General features: G+C 51.3%; 1 protein-coding gene across 1 annotated transcript in view; it reads left to right on the forward strand.

Moving 5' to 3' along the window:
- DNAH5 (dynein axonemal heavy chain 5) overlaps nt 1-21,042 on the forward strand; it is a 5,174,212-nt gene that overhangs the window by 4,966,041 nt on the left and 187,129 nt on the right. The window lies entirely within an intron of this gene.

The following is a 21,042-nucleotide window of genomic DNA, read 5'->3' on the forward strand; positions in this document are numbered from 1 at the left end:
CACGGGAGTCTAGCTTGGTAAATTCAGTGGCTCCTTTCAATTGATCCAGCAGGACAGGTATTAAGGGCAGGGGATATTTTTCTTGGTTACTTGGTTGATTGCCCTATAATCGATACAAGCCTTTAGGCCCCCTTCGCGTTTCGGAATAAAAAAATGAGGCGAGGGCGCTGGTGAAGAGGAAGGACAAATGAAGCCAGTCGACAGTAGCTTCTCCAAGTATTGCTGTAGATACGTCGTTTCTGCTTCGGCGAGGGCATAGATGCGGCTACACGGAATGCTGGCTCCCAGTTCCAGATCATTCACACAATCATACGCCCTGTGTGGTGGCAGCTTGCTTGCTTCTTGCTCACTGAACACAGCGTGATATTTCTGGTATTCCTCCGGTAGTGTTTTGATACATCCCACCCTTTGCGTAAGACAACTACTGGCAAGCAACTCAGCAGGGTTCGCCTTCTGGGGGGGGCTTCTTGGATTCTATCTTTGGTACAATGTTCCATACAATATGAGGAATTTAGCATGACTGTCCGAGCTGCCCATTGCATGAAGGGTTCATGCAGTGTAAGCCAGGACATGGCCAATATAAGAGTGAAATGAGTGGCATCTATTAAATCAAATTGGATGTACTCGTAATGTTCATGCCCACCTGCATTTGAATCTGCTTGGTGTGGTATCGTACAGGGCCAGACGTGAGCTCTGTACAGTCTACGGCCTTTACTAGTTCTGGGACCTTCTTCTTTATGCAGGGTATACCAATTTCTTGTGCATAACTTTGGTCGATAAAGTTACCCGTAGCCCCTGAGTCTAACAGGGCATGTACTAGTACAAGTCCTGCCCCAGGTATATCCAATGAAACACATACATTCATATGGGCCACTGTTTTTGGACTGTGTTGACCACTGCTGGACAGACCTTTTCATCCGTTGGCCTCAAACAAGGGATCTGTAACTTGTTTAGCCATTTTAGTTTTCTGAGTTCTCAAGCAGGTATTCCACCACTGGCACGTTCTGGTTCCCTTTGAACTCTTTGTAGGTTGTCTTGGTTATTGCCTTGCAGTCTTTGATAAAGTGCCCAGGTTTCCCACAGTACATACATAACCATTGTCTCCGCCTTTGCTCTCTTTCATCTTCACTTAGTGGACCTTTTATGCCACTAATCTGCATGGGTTATGTCCCATCAGAAGCTGGGGGATGTCCTTCTGCTATAGCTCTTGGGCGGGGTGGTATAAATCTAGATTCAGTACGTTGTCTATCTTCTTTTCTTTCTTGGAGTCTATGGTCCAATTGAACGGTGAGGTCTATGAGTTCATCACAGGTGGCTGTCATGTGCACCACCTGAGCCAAGACGTCTTTTAGTTCACTTTGCAATCCCTGATAATACAAAGATGTCCTTTTCTCCATAGGCCAGTCTGTTTCAGCTATGAGCCTATTGAAGGTGGTGATGTATGTTAATAAATCTTGAGTACCTTGTTTTAACGTAATCAATTCCCTGTCTAACGAGAGCTGGTGTGCCTTCCTATCAAACAGTTTGCGTATTTCCTCACAGAAGGTGTCGAAGTTACGCAAGACAAGGTTGTCTCTCTCTATGAGGGGAAAAGACCAACTAGCTGCATTACCCCCAAGATAAGACATCACAAAGGCAGTGTTAGCCTGGTCAGTGGGAAACACCGCTGGCTTGCACATAAAGTGCAGTTTACACTGCCCCAGAAAAATACTAAACTTCTTTCGATCCCCAATGAATCTTTCAGGAGGAGCTAAGGGTAATTGTGCGGGCTGTATCACCTGTATGGTGGAAGGACCTGCACCCCTTCCCAAGGTATGAGTCGATTGCCCTGCATCTACATCATGAGACGCTGGTGGAGGTTGTGTCCAATTCCTAATGTACTGGGCCCCCACGTACCTGTAGGGCTAGAATGAGACAACCCTGCAACTTCACGTCTCACGGTGCCCATTTAGTTTCGTAATTCAAAATTTTCTCCCCTGAAAGCATCTATCTCCATCCTTAGGGCAGTCAACGTTTCCAACAGTCATGTAAGAACAGTATTGGTGTCCATCGTTAGGGCCGCAAGTTACTGTGAGCTTGTCACTCTGCCAGACAGAGGAAGGTTAAACACTAACCTTTACAGCCGGATACAGCAGGGACGATGGTTGAAGCTAATGAATCCATTCCCTTGTATGGAGATATCCGTGAGTCTATATATATTTGTATGATGCTCCCTTTCTGGACCATAAATGAGGCGCACACCAGAAGGAAATTTTCTTAAGTTTTATTCCGCAACAAAAAAACCCGACAGACGCGTTTCGGCTACACGCCTTCGTCAATGTCGGGGAGGTAAAGTTTCCAACCACATTTATTTGCGAAACAATAAAGTTCATGCCGAGAAAAAAATGTTGATTAGTTGAAATCAATGAGGGACAAACAAGTTAATCCTTCATGGTGTAAATACGGGGGCCATTTTGTAATGTATGGAGAGTGTATTGTGATCCAAATATCTGAAAGGAACACGTTAGTGATAGATTCCTTACCTTAGAATATCCCCGGGCGTCAGACTGGATCCGGAAACTTTTGCGTAGCAGTACCCTTGCGCGTCGGTAGGCGTCGTCTGCGGCTCCGCGTCCGTCGTCGGCGTTGTGGGCGCCGTGATGACGTCGTCGGATTACTTAGACGCCGCCTCCGCGTGCTGATATCAGTTCTTCTTTTTTCCGCGCCAGCAAGCGCAGATCTGGAAAAAGCAGTAACCCTCAGTCAATTTTTGACTAACTTTTTGGAATCTTTTTGATCATTTTCTCGAAGTTTTACGACTCCTATCGGTGCCGATAGGGATGCCTGGCTTCAAGCACTGCGAGGGTTGCGACCGCACGATGTCGGTCACGGATCCTCACCACCTGTGTCTAACTTGTTAAGCGTCGACCACGTTGACAATGCCTGCTCCGACTGCCGGGCCCTCTCTTCGAAAGCCAGGCGGGAGCGGTCCCGCAGGCGACTCGAACTCCGGCAGTCGGTCCCGCGAGGTCCCGGTCCCACGGGAGGTCGAGGGACAGGTCACGGGCTCGGAGCCACCACAGTTCCGAGAGTCGGCCCCACTCCTCCGGGTCGAAGTCGTCGTCAGGTAAGAAGCACAAGAAGTCGAAGAGGCGTCATTGCTCTTCTGACTCCCCCCGACGCTCGCGCGATGCGGCCAGGGGTTCGGGTGACACCACCCACGCGTCCCTCTCTCCTCCGACGGGCTCCGCGGCGCCTTTGGGCCCAGTGGACCTGTCTGGGGCCCCTAGCGGGTCGGGGGCTTTGGCCCGACGCCATCGGGTGCTTCGGCCCCGACGCCACTGACGCCTTCGGGCCTGGCGCCGCAGGGCCCCACAGTCCCGACACCGCCGGCGCCTTCGGGCCCGGCACCGCAGGGTCCAGCGGTCCCGGGGCCGACGGTGCCTTTGGGCCCGGTGCCACGGTACCCCACTGGACCTTCTTCGGGATCTGGATTGTCGCCGGTGGACCTTACGACCCCCCCGGCGTTGGTCCGTCAGGTGTCGCCTCCGGCGCCGTCCTCGGGCGGCGCCGTCCCCGATGCCTCCTTCATTCCGGTTCCGACGTCGGAACGGCGCCGCAGAGCGCCGCTTCAGACGTCGCTTGGGGAGTTTCACTTCTATGAACAGGCCCCATTAATTGAGAACCCTGAGTATCAGGAGATGTTACCCATGTTTCCTGTCCACCCACCCCACCCCCGAGAGTCTGGTCATCCAGGCCTCTAATTCCCAGACCGCGTTCCCGTCGGCTCCGCCGGACAGGGAATCCAAGAGGTACGAGCAGTACGGGAAAAAGATCTTCTCCTCCCTCAGTCTGGGACTGCGGTCTTCCAACACCGCATGCCTCTTGGGCCACTACACCCACTTTCTGTGGGAGACGGTTGCGGCAGTACTGCCAGAGTGTCCGTTGGAGGTACGGGCCAAACTCGGCCAAGCCCTTGTGGAGGGCTGGGATGCAGCCAAATATTCTATCCGGTGTGGGCTGGATACCACCGACTCACTAGGTAGAGCGATGGCAACGACGGTGGTGGTTAGACGCCACGCCTGGTTGCGGTCCGCCACCTTCTCGGCAGATGTCCAGAGCACACTAATGGACATGCCGTTTGATGGCCGTCGCCTCTTTGGCGACAAGGCAGACCATGCGCTTGAGCGCTTTAAAGACTACAGGGCTACGTCCAAGTCCTTGGGCCTGTCGGCCCGTGCCAGCCATTGGCTGCCTTTCGCTCCTTTCGTGGCCACGGAAGGGGCATCCCCACACGTGCTGCCAGCCACACACCGCAAACTAACTTCCAGCACGGTGGCGGCCGTGGAAATCTCCGCGGAGGCGGTCGGGGTCAACGGCGAGGCCAGTCGACACCCTCCCCCGCAGCATCCGCCTTTAAACCCTCCTAGTCCGTGCTTCTCGGCCCATGTGACGCCAGTGGGGGGCAGGGTTCGCCATCACCACTCTCACTGGTGCACTGTCACTTCGGACAGGTGGGTGCTGCAGATCGTCCGAAGGGGCTACTCCCTCCCCTTCGAGACGACCCCTCAAGCCATGCCACCACAACACCACCGCGTATCGGGGATCATTTGTGGCTTCTGCAGGAGGAAGTTTCGGCCCTCTTGGCCAAGAGGGCCATCGAGCGCGTTCCTGGGCCAGAAGTAGGGTGTGGTTGTTACTCCCACTACTTTCTGGTACCCAAGAAGGGCAAAGGGGGCCTACGCCCTATCTTGGACCTACGAAGCGTCAACGGCTTCCTCCGGGAGGAGAAGTTCAAAATGCTGACTCTGGCTCAGGTCTTGGCTGCCCTGGACCCCGGAGACTGGATGGTAGCGTTGGACTTGCAGGACACTTATTTTCACATCCCCGTCCTGCCGGCCCACCGGCGCTACCTGCGGTTCACGGTAGGCCACGAGCATTTTCAGTTTACCGTGTTCCCCTTCGGCCTTACCAGCGCCCCACGGGTGTTCACGAAGGTGATGGCGGTGGTCGCAGCTCATCTGCGCAGGTTAGGGGTTTCAGTCTTCCCCTACCTCGACGACTGGTTGTTGAAGGCGGGCTTGCCCCAGACAGTCGTCAGCCACCTCCAGACAACGGCAGACCTCCTGCACAAGCTGGGGTTCTCCATCAATGTGCCGAAGTCACACCTGTGCCCCTCTCAGAAGCTCCTTTTCATCGGAGCAGTTCTCGACTCGGCGCGGTTCCGGGTTTACCCACCCGAACAGCGGGTTCGGGATATACAGGCACTGATTCTGATCGTTCAGCCTTTATCCCGAGTTTCGGTCAGGTTGACGCTGCAGCTTCTGGGGCTGATGGCTTCCTGCATCCTTCTGATGCATCACGCCCGTTGGCGGATGCGGGCTCTGCAGTGGGACCTGAAGTTTCAGTGGGCCCAGCATCAGGGCAACCTGTCTGACCATGTCCTAATCTCGGAGGGCACTGCGAGACAGCTGCAGTGGTGGCTCACGGACCGCGATTGGGTCAGCGGCAGATCCCTCTCCCTTCCCCAACTGGAGCACGTGGTTGTGACGGACGCATCCCTCCAGGGCTGGGGAGGCCACATGGGAGAGGTGGAGATCAGAGGCCTCTGGTCTCCGGCGGAGGCCCGGCTCCACATCAACCTGTTGGAGTTACGGGTGATTCGTCTAGCACTGAAGGCATTCCTCCCCTCTGTCCGGGGGAGTGTAGTGCAGGTGTTCACGGACAACACCACCGCCATGTGGTACTGCAGCAAACAGGTCGGGGTGGGACCGTGGACCCTTTGCCAGGAGGCTCTGCGCCTCTAGCTATGCCTGGAACGCCAGGGCGTGACCCTGGTGGCTCAACACCTGGCAGGCTCTCTGAACGCCAGGGCGGACAGGCTCAGCTGTCGGTGCTTGATGGATCACGAATGGCGTCCGAACTCGGACGTGGTGCAAGGCCTCTTTCTACAATGGGAGTGCCTTGGTTAGATCTATTCACCACCGAAGAGAATGCACAATGTCATCTGTTCTGCACGTTGGAATTTCCAAGGCGGCACTCGCTCAGAGACGCTTTTCGTCACGAGTGGAGTTGCGGTCTATTGTACGCCTTTCCGCCTATACCACTTCTGCCCAGAGTGCTGAAGAAGATCAAGCGCGACCGGGCCCAAGTCATCCTTGTGGCTCCGGACTGGGCACGAAGGTACTGGTATCCAGAGCTACTCAGTATGTCAGTCGATCCCCCGGTTTGTCTGCCTCTTCAGGAGGACCTTCTGTCGGAGCAGCAGGGGACGGTCCTCCACCCGAACCTGTCCAGTCTCCACCTCCATGCTTGGAGATTGAGCGGCGACAGTTGAGGCCATTTGACTTGCCTCCTGAAGTCTGTAATGTCATTCTGGCAGCCAGGCGTCCCTCCACAAAGTCGGTATACGCCTGCAGGTGGAACAGATTTGTGGCATGGTGCACAGCAAAGGCTGTGGATCCTCTCTCTGCCCCTCTTTCTGAGGTTCTCCTCTTCCTTCTTTCTCTTGCCCAGCAGGGCTCTGCTCTGGGCACTATCAAGGGCTACCTTTCTGCCCTTTCAGCCTTTCTGAGGCTGCCTGATCAGCCTTCTCTGTTCAAGTCCCCAATTGTAAATAGATTTCTTAAGGGCATCACACACACGTTTCCTCCTGTTCCGTTTGTGATGCCTCAGTGGGACTTGAAACTTGTTCTTACATTTCTGATATGCGCTCCCTTTGAGTCACTTCACAACTGTCCTCTCCGCCTTCTTACTTTGAAGACTGCTTTCCTGGTTGCCATCACCTCTGCCAGGAGAGTGAGTGAGCTCCAGGCCCTTTCTTGTACTCCTCCCTTCCTTTCTGTCCATCCGGACAAGGTTGTGTTGCGTACTAAGCCATCTTTCCTGCCCAAGGTTGTCACAGCCTTCCACATCGGGCAGTCTATCACCTTGCCAACCTTCTTTCCGCCACCGCATCCCTCTAAAGAGGAATGGCGGCTCCACCGTCTGGACCCAAAACGTGTGCTCTCATTCTACTGGATGGCACACGCCAGTTCCGGGTGGATGACCAACTCTTTGTTGGTTACGTGGGCGCTAAGAAGGGGAAAGCGGTGCGCAAGAGGACCATCTCCCGGTGGATCATCTTGTGTATCCATGCGTGTTACTCCTTGGCTAAGAAGGAACCTCCTGCTGGGCTGAGGGCTCATTCCACTCGGGCCACAGCGACTACAACTGCCTTGGGCCGAGGAGTGCCCTTGCAGGACATTTGCCAGGCGGCTATGTGGGCCTCGCTGCACACGTTTGCAAGACATTATTGCCTGGACAGCCAAGTCCGGAGGGATGGCTTCTTTGGCCGTTCCGTCCTCCAGGACTTTCTGGTGTGATTATTGGTTCGCAGACCCACCACCGGGGTTGGTATTGCTGGGGTATCTATTCTAAGGTAAGGAATCTATCACTAAAGTGTCTCTTTCAGATGCACAAGTTACTACTTGTGTAACGATATATCTGTAAGAGACATTAGTTAGTGATAGATTCCTTACCGACCCACCCATCCTGCCCGTTCTGCGAACCGATATCTAGGGTTAAGGTCACCCCCTTTCAGGGCCCTAGTTTCACGGCACCAGTGTTGGTTTTTAGCATAGCTCTGCGTTTCTCGCACGGTAAAGCTGTGTCTAAGAACTGACGTCAGCACGCGGAGGCGGCATCTAAGTACTCCGACAACGTCATCACGGCGCCCACGACACCGACGACGGACGCGGAGCCGCAGACAACGCCTACCGACGCGCAAGGGTACTGCTACGCAAAAGTTTCCGGATCCAGTCTGACGCCTGGGGATATTCTAAGGTAAGGAATCTATCACTAACTAATGTCTCTTACAGATATATCGTTACACAAGTTGTAACTTGTGCGTTACTCCACATTGAATTCATTATCAGTTGTTTCTATATACATATATACACATCCTATTTACAATGATATACCACAATTAAAATGTATAATTCATGCTTCGGTGTGGCTTATAAAATTCACTGCATAATTCATTTCATTGCTTCTCGATTGTTCACCCTTTGAACAATTTGGGTCAGAGACTTGTAATCCCTGTTCTACCAATCTAATCCTGGATGGGCGTACAGCCTTACCACTGTGTATAAACAATACCCTCCTTATATTATATATTTGGCAACCCCCCTCAACTAGGAAAATCTAGGTGTAATATACCGCCCAGGCATTAGGGGAGAGTGTACAGATGTAATGGGTGACCAATGTTCTGCTCTTACACTGATGCATCTTTCATTTCTCCCTTCTAGCAGCTTGTCACACTATCTAGCTCGGGATGGGTAAACACTCTAGTCCCTGCTATCTCCTCCCTACGTGCCATGTATACATCTTTCCTGATTCTCATTCTCCCTCATCTCAAACATGTGCAGACTGCTGTTCTAAGTTCAAAGTGTTATCCTGGATGTTATTTGCACGAATCTTCTGCTTCCGAATACTGTTCTATCCAGACTCATCCTATATGCACCGAAAGCTCCTCCTCATTGTTCACTCCTGTGGGACTCTTCGACTGCATCTCTATTATATATTTGGACTCAAGTTTCCGTAATTTTTTGACTCTATCACCTCCTCTCTCATCTCTGGGGATGTAATCCATACAGAAGTACCTAGGTAAATTGGAATTGGACTTGTGATGTTCTTGAAAATGGCTTGCTATAGGATATACCATATCTCGGTTTTTAATGGCTCTCATATGTTCGAGCACTCTCTTCTTTGCTTGGTGAATCGTGCTCCCGATATAGTTCAATCCACAGGGGCATGTTAGGCAGTACACTGCAAACTCAGTGTTGCAGTTCATCAGTTTGTTTATTTTCCTTTTAGTTTTCCTGCCTGGGATCGTAAATTCCTTCACCTTTTGCCCATTCCTGCATGCTTTGCAGTTCATGCATGGAAAGTATCCTGTTACTGCGTCCTTCCTTTTCGGATTTTTAGAAAAATGGCTCCTCACCAGTATCTCTCCTGTATGTGATTGGGGTACTTCTGGGAGTTCTTTCCCTATGGTGTTATCTAGGTTCAGTACTCTCCAGTTTTTTTGGAGGATTTGATTAATTTCTGGGGATTGTGCTGAGTAATCTGTAATCATTTTCAGCTCATTGTTGGATTTACTCTCCTTGCTATTAATCTCTCCCATAATCAAATTCTTCCTCTCTAGCTGTTCCCCCTTCTTTTCAGCTGCTTTAAGTGTACCTTCCTTGTAACCCCGCTCTCTGAGTCTTTGGAATGATTCACCCTTTGCTTTTTGGAATTCGCTGTCTACTGTGCAGTTCCTTTTCATTCGCACAAATTCCCCAAATGGGATCCCTTTGATGATACTGTCTGGATGAAAGGTATTCGCATGAAGCGTACTGTTTCCTGCTGTGGGTTTGTGGTACAAAGCTGTCTGTATGTTTCTGTTAGACCTGGCACCTTGGCGTGAGTTTCCCTTTCACTTTTTGCTGATGTGCCTCAGGTGTTTTGCCGGTGTTCGATGCTCAGGGCACTGCGCCACGGCCAATCCGTGCCGCAGTGCAAGTGCTCCCAATGTAAAGTGTATGTGTAATTGATTTCCACAATTGGCATATTTGGTTTACTGTCAGTCCCCAGTAAAGTGCACGAGGAGTGCCGGGGCTTGTAGATACAAATGCTGCTAGTGTGCCTGCAGCGCTGGTTGCGCCACCCACAGAAGCGGCCTCGTAAGATATGTCTAGGGTCCGCCATTGCTGACCCTGCGTACAGTCCCGTACTGTCACGCTGACTGCGCAAGGGCCCCCCCTTACCAGTCCCTGCACCTTCCCTAACCTTCATATCAGTCACCCCTATGGTAGGCCTACGGGCAGGGTGCATTGTAAGCGTAAGGTAGGACAAGCCTGGAGTGTGGTATGTCCTAGTAGTGAATTACCGCCCTTCTCGTTCTTCACTATTGAAGGGCTACCTGTTCTCTTAGGCCAGATGAGCTGACGGAGCTATTATACGCTATAGTCCCGGCAGGCTCAGGGAACACGGTAGCATGTCAAGTTTAGTATGCCTGAACTCATAATATTAAAATACTTCATTTAGCAAGGTTTATTTTAATATCCTGTGTTTGCAAATGCTACTTTTAGAAAATTAGCCTTTGCTCGCCTAACTGTTCAGCCGCCTCTGCCAGGATGTGTATCTGCTGTCTGGGTTTGTGTGAGTGACAGGGCTGGGAGATTCCCGGGGACAGTCGGGTGCTCCAGGTGGTGAATGGGGTGCTTACACCAGGATGGGTGGGCGGAGTAGTCCTTGACTCTGAATAGGGTTGTGCTCCACCACCACAATGCTGGCTCCACCTCCCGTCTGATGACTCTGCCCTGTGCCCTGAAAGAAGACGGCAGGGTCCTGTCAACAGAGTACTCCAGAACCGGGTTGAACCAGGCTCAGGCCCCCTGGCCTGCAAAGACAAAAGAAACACAGTATAAATATAGGAGCTCCGCTCCTTACAAATCAGATCCAGTTTTGACTACGACGAACCTCTGCCTGACTAGAAGGACCAAGAGAAGCTGAAGGACCATTGGGTTCTATCTGCTTGTGCCCGTCTGCTGTTGGGCCTTAGTTCTTATTCCCTCGCCAGAGTTGTGACTCGGGTGCCTTCGCCCCCTCCCAGGTCGTGACAGCTCGGAGCCTGGCTGCCCCGCCGTAGAGAGCCCCGCTCATCCCTGAGTCGCTCTCCGCTTCAGTGCCGGGCCGCCCGCTCTCCTGTCGCCTCGCCGCTAACGGAGCGCGTTGGGTACGTCTCATCTTCTCCAGCCGGAATCTGCACGGAGAGCATTCCATAGCCTCGATGGTCCGTACGTCGTAACGTACCCGACTGTCTCGCTTTGCCCTCCTGCATAGCAAGGCTCGTGCCGCACCTCAAGAAAAGGCCTCCCCGTACCGTGGTACCGGAAGCCTGGTGCTGCACCTGTCTGCCCGAGAACGTGATGCCCCCCACAGATCCACGAGTACGACCCGGCGTGCTAAGAAGTAGTACATCCCGCAGGCCTGAACGTCGCCTCGCCCCGTGAGCTGCATCGATCCCGGCTTGTCGCAACCCTCCACAGTCTAGCTCCCCCGCCTCCCTCCTCGAGGGGGACCGAGCCGGAGAGATCCTCTGGAGAACCGTCGGCCTCGTCCAGGGTCCGCCCTCACCAGTAGCCGCGCCTGAAACGCCTCGGACTTCCACCAGCAAGGTACACTTGAACTCCGTCCCGAGTTCATATCGGATCCAGGGTCCGCAACGTTCTTATTTCCCTGTCATCGTACCTTGCTGAACAACGAACAATTAAAGACTAAGCTTGCCTATTGTAATCCGGTGGCCTCAAATCGCTAAACGTTATTTGGTCTTGTGATAATCCTGCTTGAACATATCTTTTATATAAAGTATACGTATTTTTGATACAACCATACGACTGGTGTCCATTTGTGGTGGGTCAGTGGGTTTACTGTGTGTGATCATGAATGCTTAACTTACTATCGCCCTGAGAATTAGCCTTGTCTGCTCGCGCCACACTACCTAGAGGGTGAGCAGGGGTTATTCGAAGGAGTAGTTCCCTTGCCCTGACGTGGAGCTGAGGGTCCCTGCTTGTCACAAGTGCATACCTGTGCCAACCAGAGACTTCCGGTACCAATATTGGTACCAGCGGTTAGGATTTCGGATTTGCATTTATGATTCATATACAGTGAATTACTCATCGCCACGTAGTGAGAGCAGACCAATAACGAAGCCACAGATAACGTCCTTGCCAAGAGATCTCCAATCTCCAAACCATGCCTGGTTCAGTCCCCGCAAGAGCACCCTCCGTTATCTCTGGAATCGACGATGTTGACTGGGAAGGGCTTGGCAAGTGCAAACTTGAGCAAGTAAAAGCCCTCTGCGTAAAGTTTCGAGTCGCCCACTCCGGGTGCAAAACCAAAACCCAGCTCATGACGGCACTGAGAGCCTGGAAAGAGTCGAGAGAGCCAGAAAATCAGGTGGTAGTGGATCCACCCGATAGCCTTGTCGAGGTGCAGGGAGGCCCGTCGTCAGAAGAGCTGGCAGACAGGGCCGCAACCAGAGCGCATGAAGTGGAGATGGCCAGATTGAAAGGTCAGATGGCCATGGAGGAGAAAAGGCTCCAGCTGGAGCATGAGATTCGCCTAAAAGAATTGGAGCTGAAAGCAAAGAGCTTGGACGCAGACCCTGGTGGCAGCACAACGCCAGCCCAGGTAGAGTCAAGGGTCTACGTACCGAAAGATGTGGTGAAGGAGTACTTTAAGGGAGATGACATAGGGCAGTGGTTCCGGGCCTACGAGGTAGCCATGTCTTCCCACCGGGTCCCTGAGAGAGAATGGGGAGCGGGGTTGTGGGGACGGTTCCTGACCGAGGGGCGGGATACCCTGCTAGATCTCCCTTCTAAAGAGTCCAACTCCTACCCACGCATGAAAGAGGCCCTGATGAATCGATTTGGGTTAACCCCTGAAATGTACCGGCAGTTGTTTAGGAAGTGTGTGAAGATTCAAGGGGGTACGTATGTGGAGTATGTGACCTTTTTCTGCAGGGCGCTGGATGGTTGGGTGAAAGGCAGTAAGGTAAATGATTTTTAAGGGCTGCTTGATTTGATGGCATGGGAGCACTTGTCGGATAATTGTTTTCCTGAGTTACGCCAGCACCTGATCGATAGCAAGCTGTCCAAACCGAGGAAGCTTGCTGAGGAAGCGGACCGCTGGCTCAGCACCAGGGTCCACAAGGGTCCAGTGGGAGACTCAGCCAAAGGTGAGCAGGGTCCCCAGCAGAAGAGTGGGGGGGACAGGGGAAAACAGAAAGGGTTCCACAAAGGCCCCCAAAGTAATCCCCAAGGGAACTAAGGGAAAGGTTCTCAGCCTCCTCCACCCCCGAAATCAACCGGGGCCCGACAGGTAAACCTGTTCAAAGAGGGCTCATCACCTGTTTTAGGTGTGACGACCTGGGTCAAGTTGCCTCTGACCCTAAGTGTCGCTTATTTGCAAAACCCGCACCCACTGGTGCTCCACCCTGGTAACTAGCGAATGTTAACTTTGGGGAGGAAGTAGCCGTCCACATGGGTGGGGATCCCGTTCAGATGACCCTAGTCTCGCTAGGAGACAGTGAGATGGTCCCCGAGATTTACCTACCCAGTAACACTAAGAAATATGGGCAGGTAGTGACCATCAACGGTAAGAAGGTGGAGGCTCTTCGAGATACAGGAGCCAGTGTGACTGCAGTGAGGCAGCACCTGGTGTCTCAAGAGCAGGTAGTACCGCACGCCTACTGTAGGGTTGTCAATGCTGACAATTCTGAGAGCCAGTGTCCGATGGCTCAGGTTCCCTTTGAGTGGGGTGGGGTCTCAGGTACTCTGCAAGTCGCTATGAGGACCTCCATGCCTGTAGATTGTCTGCTAGGGAACGATTTAGAGAACTCCCCTTGGGGAAAGGTGGCGAAGACGACTCATCTGCGGATGGTGGGTCTACCCGACTGGGCGTGCGTGACCACACGGTCCATGGCAGCTAGTAGGGGTGTTGAAGAGGTCCTGGAGCCTGAAGGAGAGGCCCAGGAACCAGCCTTAGTGACGGCCCCCGTGGTAGGACGAGCACTGATGGGAATTTTCTTACGAGTAGGGTTCCCTCTATAGGTGGTGTCTGACAGGGGCACCAACTTCATATCGAAATATATGAAGTCCCTTTGGCAAGAGTGAGATGTAACGTACAAGTTCACCACCCCTTACCACCCCAAGGAAACGGGTTGGTTGAGAGATTCAACCGAACCCTGAAAGGCATGATTATGGGCCTAGAAGGACCAATGAGGCATAAGTGGAACGTCCTCTTACCATGCCTACTGTTTGCGTACCGAGAGGTGCCACAGAAGTCGCTCGGGTTCAGTCCCTTTGAGCTTCTGTACGGTCACCCGGTCCGAGGACCTCTGAGTCTGGTTAGGGAAGGCTGGGAGCAATCTCCCAGGAAACCTCCCCAGATTGTATATAGCTACATGCTGGCCTTCGAAACCAGACCAGGCGATTCAGGCAACTTGCTGAGGCAAACATGGAAGCTAGCCAGGAAGAGATGAAGCGGTGGTACGACCAGAATGCCACTCTGGTAGAGCTTCAACCTGGACAAAAGGTGTGGGTCTTGGCCCCAGTGGAGCCCTGTGCACTTCAGGATAAGTGGACGGGTCCATTTGAGGTTGTGGAGCGCAAGAGTCGTGTCACCTACCTGGTGAACTTGCAAACTCCCAGGAACCCTTTGAGGGTCCTACATGTTAACCGCCTTAAGCCCCACTTAGAGAGGTCCGAAGTGAGCATGCTGTTGGCAACCGATGATGGAATGGAGGAGGAGACCGAGCCTCTTCCTGACCTCTTGGTGGCCTCCGAGCAAGATGGGTCAGTGGATGGAGTTAACCTCTCACCCTCCTTGACCCCTGAGCAGCAGAGTGATTGCCGCCAGCTGCTGGGGCAATTCTCTGATTTGTTCTCCCTGGTTCTGGGTGTCACAGATTGGTGCGTCCATGATGTGGACACAGGAGACAGCTTGCCGGTGAAGCACAAGGCTTACCGCGTGACTGACAGGGTACAAGCCTGCATCAAGGAGGAAGTCTCAAAGATTTTTGCTCTTGGTGTGATTGAGTCCTCCAGCAGTCCTTGGGCCAGCCCAGTGGTCTTGGTCCCGAAGGCTGCGACGCCGGGAGCCACACCCGAACTCCTGTTCTGTGTGGACTATCAAGGACTCAATTCGGTCACGAAGACTGACGCGCACCCCATCCCCAAAGCTGATGAGCTCATCGATCGGTTGGGAGCTGCCCGGTACCTCAGTACGTTTGACTTAACGAAGGGGCCAAAGAGAGGTCAGAGTTTTCAACCCCAGATGGGCACTACCAATTCCGGCTCATGCCCTTCGGGATGAAAAACGCCCCTGCCACCTTCCAGAGGTTGGTCAACCAGGTGTTGGTTGGACTGGACGCGTTCAGTGCCGCCTACCTGGACGACATTGCAGTGTTCAGCGGAATGTGGGAAGAGCACTTGCAAAACCTTTGGGAAGTGTTGGCGGCTCTGCGCAAGGCAGGCCTCACGATCAAGGCAAGCAAGTGCCAGATCGGGCAAGGTTCCGTGGTGTATTTGGGACACCAAGTTGGGAGCGGCCAGGTGGCGCCCCTTCAACCCAAAATTCAGACCATCCTGGCTTGGGAAGCCCCCAAGACCCAAACGGAGTTGAGGGCCTTCCTCGGACTCACCGGGTACTACAGGAGGTTTGTCAAGGGATATGGCACCATCGTTGCCTCCCTGACAGAGCTGACTTCGAAGAAGCAGCCCCGGAAAGTGATCAGGACCGACGCCTGTCAGGTAGCATTCGACACCCTGAAGAAGGGCATGTGCATGGCGCCCGTGCTCCTGATTTCTCCAAAGAGTTCTTAGTGCAGACAGACGCTTCAGAGCATGGGATAGGGGCTGTCCTTTCACAGATGACTGAGGAGGGCTGGGATCACCCTGTGGCCTTCTTCAGTCGGAGGTTACTTCCACGGGAACAGAAGTGGAGTGCGATTGAGCGAGAAGCTTTTGCTGTGGTCTGGGCTCTGAAGAAGCTAAGACCCTACTTGTTTGGGTCTCACTTCCGAGTTCAGACAGACCACAGGCCCCTCAGATGGTTGATGCAAATGAGGGGTGAGAACCCAAAACTGTTGAGGTGGTCCATTTCTCTACAGAGTATGGACTTTACGGTGGAACACCGCCCTGGCATAGACCACGCCAATGCTGACGGTCTGTCAAGGTTTTTCCGCCTTAGTGATGAGGAACTCCCTGGGGTAGGGTAGTTCTTCTCACCTTTCAGCTGGAGGGGACACGTGTTAGACCTGGCACCTTGGCGTGAGTTTCCCTTTCACTTTTTGCTGATGTGCCTCATGTTTTGCCAGTGTTTGATGCTCAGGGCACTGCGCCACGGCCAATCCGTGCCGCAGTGCAAGTGCTCCCAATGTAAAGTGTATGTGTAATTGATTTCCACAATTGGCTTATTTGGTTTACTGTCAGTCCCCAGTAAAGTGCACGAGGAGTGCCGGGGCTTGTAGATACAAATGCTGCTAGTGGGCCTGCAGCGCTGGTTGCGCCACCCACAGAAGCGGCCTCGTAAGATATTTCTCGGGTCCGCCATTGCTGACCCCGCGTACAGTCCCGTTCTGTCACGCTGACTGCGCAAGGGCCCCCACCCTTACCAGTCCCTGAACCTTCCCTAACCTTCATATCAGACACCCCTATGGTAGGCCTACGGGCAGGGTGCATTGTAAGCGTAAGATAGGACAAGCCTGGAGTGTGGTATGTCCTAGTAGTGAATTACCGCCCTTCTCGTTCTTCACTATTGGAGGACTACCTGTTCTCTTAGGCCAGATGAGCTGTCGGAGCTAATACACGCTATAGTCCCGGCAGGCTCAGGGAACACGGTAGCACGTCAAGTTTAGTATGCCTGAACTCAGAATAATAAAATACTTCCTTTAGCAAGGTTTATTTTAATATCCTGTGTTTGCAAATGCTACTTTTAGAAAGTTAGCCTTTGCTCGCCTAACTGTTCAGCCGCCTCTGCCAGGATGTGTATCTGCTGTCTGGGTTTGTGTGAGTGACAGGGCTGGGAGATTCCCGGGTACAGTCGGGTGCTCCAGGTGGTGAATGGGGTGCTTACACCAGGAAGGGTGGGCGGAGTAGTCCTTGACTCTGAATAGGGTTGTGCTCCACCACCACAATGCTGGCTCCACCTCCCGTCTGATGACTCTGCCCTGTGCCCTGAAAGAAGACGGCAGGGTCCTGTCAACAGAGTACTCCAGAACCGGGTTGAACCAGGCTCAGGCGTAATGTACCCGACTGTCTCGCTTTGCCCTCCTGCATACCAAGGCTCGTGCCGCACCTCAAGAAAGGTCTCCCCGTACTGTGGTACTGGAAGCCTGGTGCTGCACCCATCTGCCCGAGAACGTGACGCCCCCCACAGATCCACGAGTACGACCCGGCGTGCTAAGAAGTAGTACGTCCCGCAGGCCTGAACGGCGCCTCGCCCCGTGAGCTGCATTGATCCCGGATCGCCGCAACCATCCACAGTCTAGCTCCCCCGCCTCGCTCCTCGAGGGGGACCGAGCTGGAGAGATCCTCTGGAGAACCATCGGCCTCGTCCAGGGTCCGCCCTCACCAGTAGCCGCGCCTGAAACGCCTCGGACTTCCACCAGCAAGGTACACTTGAACTCTGTCCCGAGTTCATATCAGATCCAGGGTCCACAACGTTCTTATTTCCCTGTCATCGTACCTTGCTGAACAACGAACATTTAAAGACTAAGCTTGCCTATTGTAATCCGGTGGCCTCAAATCTCTAAACGTTATTTGGTCTTGTGATAATCCTGCTTGAACATATCTTTTATATAAAGTATACGTATTTTTGATACAACCATACGACTGGTGTCCATTTGTGGTGGGTCAGTGGGTTTACTGTGTGTGATCATGAATGCCTAACTTACTATTGCCCTGAGGATTAGCCTTGTCTGCTCGCGCCACACTACCCAGAGGGTGAGCAGGGGTTATTCGAAGGAGTAGTTCCCTTGCCCTGACGTGGAGCTGAGGGTCCCTGCTTGTCACAAGTGCATACCTGTGCCAACCAGAGACTTCCGGTTCCAACAGTTTCCTTCTTCAATGTATACTCTCAAGTCCAAATATGCTACTTCTTTATCACTGATGCAATCTGTAAATTCCAAATTTCAGACAGTCAGTCAAAAGACTTTTATTCGATAAATTAATATCATAAAAAGACACAATACAATTATACAAGGATTATTTACAAAGCATACTCCAGAAACAATAATACATTTCTTTTTAAAAATATTGATACATAAATATTTCATAAAATCAGAATAAAAAACTGCTGTGGACTATTATGTTCCATATCTTCATTGACGACGTAATATGATCGAACAGATAGAATGAAGATCCTACTAAACTAATTCAGCTAAGGTGGGTAACGTGCTAATATTCCTATTCCTAATTCGTACAGCGGCTACTAAAAAGCTCGCAACAGAAAATATTATACGATGAGTATTTAATAGTTGAAGATACAGGAGGGCTGGCCTGACCTATATAAACCCAGCCTCCCTCAGAATAGGCAGCAAGAACTTCTTCCTAATATCACTGTAGCGATCGCAGGAAATGTAAAGTGTCCTGTGTCGAGAAGTCATCACATCTACAAGGTCTGGGGTGCACCAATTATAAAAATGACCTAACGAGAAATGAATCAAATTAGAACGAAATCTAGTCAAAAGATGCCGATGATAAGGACGGTTCACTATGGTGAGATAGAATTCAGGTCCAGGGTAGCTAACTAAGGCATAGTTCGCTCTAATAGTTGGCTTCCCGGTTTCTGTCTCCTCTCTCTCCAGGGATAACAAGTTCATCATAACGTTTTTTGCCTGTAAGACATCCATTCTTGTTATAGTCTCTGGTATGAGGAAAAGCTCGGGACGCCCTATTTTTTCAAAGCTAGATTTAACATAAGTGAGCCAGGGAATCTTGGTAACGTTATCCAGCAGAAGGCAATCTTAAAGTATAGTATGGTTCAGGGAGATTTCTTGGTTAAGCCAAGTCTTCAGCCAGTATGTTAATGGAGCTATTTTTTATCAAATCAGTGACATATCCCACCCCCAACTCAGTATGGATCGAATAAGTTGGGGTTGACTGGGGAACCGTTAGGACTGATCTCAAGAATTTGTTTTCGATCACCTGAATTCTGTCTTGGGGGGATTATTCCCATATCGAACAGTCATACGTGGCAACCGCAAGACATTTTGCTTTGTATACTTTCATTATTGCCTCTACTGGTCTTGCCCCCAGCTTTTTTACAAAACCCAAAAGAGCTGAGATCGTTCTAGCAAATGCAATGCTTCTGCTATTACATTGCAGGGCCCAGCTCCCTCTATCATCAAATGGTACCCCCAGGTAGGGGAACGTGGGCACCCTATCAATTACCTCAGCACCACAAATAAAGGTTTTGGCTCTGTTTTTCCTGGAGCACTTCCCTGCCAGCATAACGTGGGACTTTTTTGTATTTATTTTTAAATCCAGTGTCTCCATGAAGCTCCCAAAGGCATCTAACAGCCTTTAGAGACCTACCCCGTGCGAGCCAGAAGAACAGCGTCATCGGCGTACAGGAGAACTGGTATAACCAGATCTCCTATACGCGGTACGTCCTGTGACACTGCCCCTAAGGCTGGCTCTAAAGCATTAGTATACAGTGTAAAGAGAAGGAGGGCCAGAATGCACCATTGTCTGACCCCCCTTTCTGAACTAAAGTGACTAGTGCAGCGCCCTTCATTGTTAACCCTCACTGAGGCTAAAAGACCAAAATGAAGGTCAGCTAAAAAATGTACTAGGGGTGGGTCAAAGCCCATATTTAATAAAATCTGCCACAGCTTTGACCTGTTGACCAGGTCAAAGGCAGAGGAGAGGTCCATAAACCCCATGTACAATGACCCCTCCTTAGCTTTGGTGTATTTATCAATCAAAAGTTGGTGATTGAGGCATTGATCTAGTGTGCTCCTTTTTGCTTTAAATCCATATTGTGCGTTAGACAGGACCCCTCCGTCCTCCAGCCACTCCGTCAATTTATGTAAGATGACACGACCCAAAATTTTTACAGAGAAATCTATCAGGGAGATAGGCCTATAACAGGAGGGGTCCTGCCTATCCCCCTTTTTAAAGACCGGGACAATTATAGATTTGAGCCAGGAGGCTGGGAGACTATTTGGGCTCAGGACATTAAACACGTTTGTCAATATTTTTGACCAAAATTTTGGCGCTGCCTTAAACAAACCAGCAGGAACCCCATCAGGGCCAGGGGCCTTGTTCTTTGTCATCTCCTCTATCGCCCTTTCGACTTCAGCAATCTCAAATACCACCATGGGAACTACATTCTCGGGTAGGATAGGATCTATATCGTTCTCCTTATCTGGCAGACTATATATTTTCTCAAAGTGAGCTATCCAATCATCATCTGGTATTTTACAATCGAGGGATAAGTTCGCTTCATTAGAGAATAGGGGTTGATTTATGGTCGCCCAAAATTTCCCGCTGTCTCTCAAAACCTCAGGTGATGAAAGTTTAGACCACGCTTCCGACTTTAATTCCAGTTTTCTGGTTTGTATTGCTTTTTTGTAGGCTGTCCTTAAAGTTACTATAAGCCCCTATCTTTAGGGCTAGCCTACAAGGCTTTAAGGAGGGCGGCATGTGCCTTACTACAGCTGTTATTAAACCACCTTTTTCCAGAATGTGTATTCTGAGTCCTCCCTATCTGTAAACTTTGGTTTATTTGGTTACAGATGGTCAAAGGCAGCAATCATCTGAGGGCCCTGCGTCTTGTTGTTTAGGCATATGTCAACCTCCATATCAGACTTCCTTGGCCCACTTTAATCTTCTACCCTGGTCTGTAACAATCATATCCTTCCCTCCCCTGTGTGACACGTCCTTAAAGCCCAGGAGGTCCCCTGTTACCAACTCCAATGTTACAGGGTTGTGGTCGCTAAAAACAGAGATCACAGTCTTGTACCTTAAAACCCTAGATAAAATAAAGGAAGTTAAAAAAACATAATCAATAATTGTACCTGTCTCTTTCCCCTTGAACGTTAGTGCCCTATGGCCATCCTCCCCACAGCTTGACTCATAGAGGTTCCAGATGGCCAGAAAATGTTCCAATTCCTCACCCTGCTTAGAGTGCTCAAAATAAATAGGGACAGAATATGAAGGGGAAACATCCTTTACAACGCAACTTTTACCACGCAGTGCCTTTACGACGCAACTTTTACAACGCAAACCATTACAACGCATTGCGCTGGGGGGCGCTCTAGGATAGGGAATAGGTTTAATTTACTATCCAACACCTTCCCTACTATCCACGGGGACTGGAGTTGGAATAGTAAATTAAACTATTCACTATCCATTGCCCCAAAGCACTATGCGTTGTAAAGGCATGCGTTGCAAAAAACCGCGTTGTAAAGGCATGCGTGATAAAAGCATGCGTTGTAATGTCATACATCCATATGATTGATTCAGA

This window comes from Lissotriton helveticus, chromosome 4_1 (assembly GCF_964261635.1).
Source record: "Lissotriton helveticus chromosome 4_1, aLisHel1.1, whole genome shotgun sequence".
Lineage (NCBI taxonomy): Eukaryota > Metazoa > Chordata > Amphibia > Caudata > Salamandridae > Lissotriton > Lissotriton helveticus.